The 4,497-nt window shown below is 27.7% G+C and overlaps 1 long non-coding RNA gene across 1 annotated transcript; it reads left to right on the top strand.

Annotated features, from left to right (window-relative positions):
- The first annotated feature begins 1,476 nt into the window (after nt 1-1,476).
- On the top strand, nt 1,477-3,831 carry LOC112727023 (uncharacterized). Its single transcript, XR_003165546.3, has 3 exons — nt 1,477-1,854; nt 1,960-2,029; nt 3,505-3,831. It is a non-coding gene; the product is annotated as an uncharacterized lncRNA (long non-coding RNA).
- Nucleotides 3,832-4,497: the final 666 nt, after the last annotated feature.

The following is a 4,497-nucleotide window of genomic DNA, read 5'->3' as shown; positions in this document are numbered from 1 at the left end:
ATAGAGTTCCTCTTCTGACATATGGGGACTCAATTACCATTGGAGTGAAAAGGGAAAGAAGGCTCTTCACGAGGATCAAGGTTGAGAGTCCCTCTAAGCAGGGACTTGCAATAACCAATAAAATCATGCTATGTGGTAAGTTAATAAAAAAAAATAAAAAATATATTAAATATATATATTAAATAATTATATATCTATTTAATTAATTATTTATATTAATTATTTAATAATTAGTTATATTAAATTATAATTAATATAAATAATTATGTTAAATCAATATCAAATATTATTTATATTGTTATATTAAATCATAATTAATTAAATTTATTTTACATAAAAAATAAATTTAATTTTTATATATTATAAAATAATTTTTAGTTGGATTATTTATTTTTATTTATATAATTTAAAATACTAATCAAATTTAAGTTATTTATTTTAATATTTTATAATATTGAATTATTTTGAATTTATAAATTTAAATAATATTATTATAAAAAAATAATAATTATATTAATTTTAATTACTTAATTAATTAATTAGGTGGGATCACAATAGGGATTAAAGTTAGTTCATTCTAATTCTAATGGAGAAGAGAGATTCATTGAATTTCTATATTGGTTATGATGCAAAATCTGATGTGGAATCACTTTTTATAACAGGTGGGCCATAAATAGGGATTGAAATGAGTTCCCTACTGGAGATGGTTTAAGAGAAGTAACTCCTCTTTCCTTTGTAGTTTGTACTGGAACTGTTCAACGTTGACAAGACAACATTATTACTGTTTTTTTTTTTTTCAAAGACAATGAATTTTATTGGAGAAATTAGTGGGGTTTTTTTTGAAATAAAATAAAAAAATTATTAGTTTTTAATCCATATCATCATCTCCAAAATAGTATATAGATCTCCAAACAGTATATAAGAGTACACAAAAATATCTAGAGAACAAGTATGGCTTCTTGTCTTTTTCAATGATTTTTTTAATTATAAATTTAAAAAAACAAGCCATATTTAACAATGGCAACTATTATTATCGTCTCCAAAAATACACAAGTACATCAGAATAAGCTATATTTAATAAGGATATTTTTAATTATATATTAAAAAAATAACTATTTTTCAAAAATAAAATACGACTTATTTCTGTCTACTCTTGTGTATTCTGGAGATGATGATAATGGTTACTATTGTTAACTTTTCAAACTCAATCTGATATATTTAAAGCGGAATTCACCGGTAGTAAGACGAACTCTATAAAATTTATAAAATTCGTCGAAAGTAAGGCAAACTCAATAATTTTTATAGAGTTTGCTTGACACGGCAAACTTGTCTAACTAAATACAAAAAGAAAATCATATTTAAAAAATTAAAATTCAAAAATCGTATTTAAAAAAATAATAATTTTTTTTATTTTATTTTAATGAAAAAACCAAAAACTAGTTGGTCGATAATAGACAACAAGCAAAAGGGTATTTTAGACTATGCGAATAGAAAAGTAAAATAACAATTGGAAACCGAAGAAAAACAAAGGTAAAGTAAGTTCATATGAGAGTTTCACGAGAGACATCTCTCCTCAGTCATGCGGCAAGCTTCTTCAGCTATTTCCACCGGTAATCGTCGATGATTCTCAAAGACAGCAGCATTCCTTGCTCTCCAGATGCACCAGACAAGGTTCGCAGCAAGCTCCTTCTTCCTTCGAGATTCAAAGACTCCATTAAAAATAACCACCATCTCCATGGCTCCATAGCTTGATTCAGTAGCGGAAGTCCTACAAGATCCCATGCTTCAACCACGCTTTCACATCCCCACAGGCAATGGTGTACCGATTCCTCCATAGCATCACAAATCAGACAGGTAGGGTTTATGTTTTTGAAATCTTGAATTAAGATTTTCCTTCATCGGGATCCCTTCATGTAAAGTCTTTCACAAAATATTCTTAACTTTGGGGGTATTTTTCAGGTTCCAAAACTGGAACACTACTTCATATCCTGAAGCCACCGAATATTCTCCAGATTTCTCCTTTTACCAGGTAATTTTATCTTCACCTTGTTGTATAGGAGTTTCTAGTATTGCTCCGGAAGTCCCCAGAGTTGAATCCAAACAGGGACAAGAGAGAATTCCTCTTCTATGATCTGTTATGTGCTCTGTTATGCCCAAATAGAACCTTAATTTTCTTATGTGTGATTAAACGTTGATACTAAGAATGAACTAATTAACATTCTGGAGCCCTAATTTTTTTCTGGTTTGCTTGTCATTTGAGCCTAATTAAAAGATAGGGTATGGGTGGAGGAAGGCCTTAGTTTGCTTCTGTTATGCTTGCAATTTAGGTTCGCTGATCTATCTTCATTAAGCACAATGTATAAGTGCCATGCATATGATAGCTTGCAGTTCTTGATTTTTTATTTGATCATTTTCGGATCTTGAACATACCACGTTTCAAATGCCTAACAGCTTGTAATATGTGCACTGTGTAAAACGATTTGTGCATTTTTATAGGCTATTTTTCTTAAAATTGCTTGTATATTTGGTGTTGCAAGATTTGCCATTATAGGTAGAAGATGATGATAGGTGTAATCCATTATATAGAACAAGCAATTGAAGGAGTTCTATTAGAACCTTAGATTTTATTGTTGTAGGCAAAATCATTATAAAAAAAAATAATGTCGATTGGAAAATAATATAATTTACCATCGGCTACTGTTGAGGGGTAGTCATTGAAGTTTTTCCTGATTTGGACCGTGAAAAATTGTTGGTCCAGACTACAGAGTATGATGGTTGTATAAACTCAGTTGCATCATAAAATTTCATTCTTTTTTTCAAATTTCCCGGTTAATTAAGTCTGTTGTAGCATGCAATGTTGTTACGTTTAACAATTAAGGATGGTTTACAGTGGAAATTAACCATGTGATATCTATCTTGAATGATTTGAAATAAATTGAAACAAATTAGTTAAAAGAACAAATATGAATTCTTCTACTGTTTTATTTAACTCACAGAATCAGTTAAGTTGTACATCTTTCAGAGAATTTAATTCATAACAAATGTTTCAAAACAATGCAAACCATCAAACTGTGGTGCCACACTTGGTTTCCTACTGGCCTTGGTTTGTTCTTCCACTGCTCTTGTTGTAGATATTGTTTCTTGATTAGATGCTGAAATCTCTCTTGCAAGTTTCTGCGTTCATAGAAACCTTATGTTACTTTTTGGAATTATATAACACTTTATATGAACAAAAATAAATACATATCTTTTTCTTTTACCTTGTTCATAACAAATGTTTCAAAACAATGCAAACCATCAAACTGTGGTGCCACACTTGGTTCTCTAATGGCCTTGGTTTGTTCTTCCACCACTCTTGTTGTAGATATTGTTTCCTGATTAGATGCTGAAATTCTTCTTGCATGTTCCTGCGTTCATAGAAACTTTGATGTTACTTTTTGGAATTATATAACATTTTATATGAATATAAATAATAGATATCTTTTTCTTACCTTCGCATTATAGAAGAAGAATCCAACTCCGGCAGCTACAGCAGGGAGAGATGCATAAATCTTTCGCATGGCCATTGGTGTAACGATAGATTGATAGGAAATAATAAGAGCCTTGTGATGACTATATATATATATGAGTCCAATGATGGGAATTTGGGAAGCAAACAATGGTTTATAAAGGGACGGAACGGGTAAAAAAAAGAGAAAGCATAGTGTTTTATCTTATCTTATTTTAATTTAATCCATGGGGTAAGGAATTAAATTTAAAAGTGCTGAAAGATTTGTTCCGTTTTATGCATATTGTGATACATTAGTAATATACGTTATTTTTATTTTTTAAGTTTAAATTTTCTAAATTTAAAATTAGTGTTTTTAATCAACTTTTTTTTTTAAATTAATGATGCGTACGAAATAGAGTAAAAACTCTTATCTTGAAATATATCTAAGAAATTTTTAATTAGTTATTATTTTTATAAATCCATTCTGTAGATCAAATTTTAAATTATGATTTTTAAAAATAGTTTAGATAGAATTTAAAATGCTATATATTTAATCAAAATATTCATAGATAATATTTTTTATCTGATAGTGATAAAAATATTTTATTCTTATACTCTTAAATATAATTTAATGATAGTATAAATCTTTTTGTTGCTGATTTGAAGATAAAATTAATTTTAGTCCAATAAAATCAAAGTTAAAATTAAGTTAAAATGAAAAAATAATTTGTATCAAATCTAATCGAAAGCAATTAATTTATACATATCTATTTAACTTTTTCTTAATTTTATGTATCAGTATTTAAAAGTGAATCCGAAATCTCTTTTTAAAGGGTAAACATGATTAAGGTTAACTAAAAAAAATCAAACTTGACTTTTGATTAACTAGAAATTTGAATTAAGTTAATAACCCAAGATAACTTTAAATAATAAAAGTAATTATTAAAAAATTATAAAATTAATAAACAGATCATAAAAATAAAAATTGATCTAAAAAATATTTATTT

This window comes from Arachis hypogaea, chromosome 12, assembly GCF_003086295.3.
Source record: "Arachis hypogaea cultivar Tifrunner chromosome 12, arahy.Tifrunner.gnm2.J5K5, whole genome shotgun sequence".
NCBI lineage: Eukaryota > Viridiplantae > Streptophyta > Magnoliopsida > Fabales > Fabaceae > Arachis > Arachis hypogaea.
This window is presented reverse-complemented; position numbering and strand designations above follow the sequence as displayed.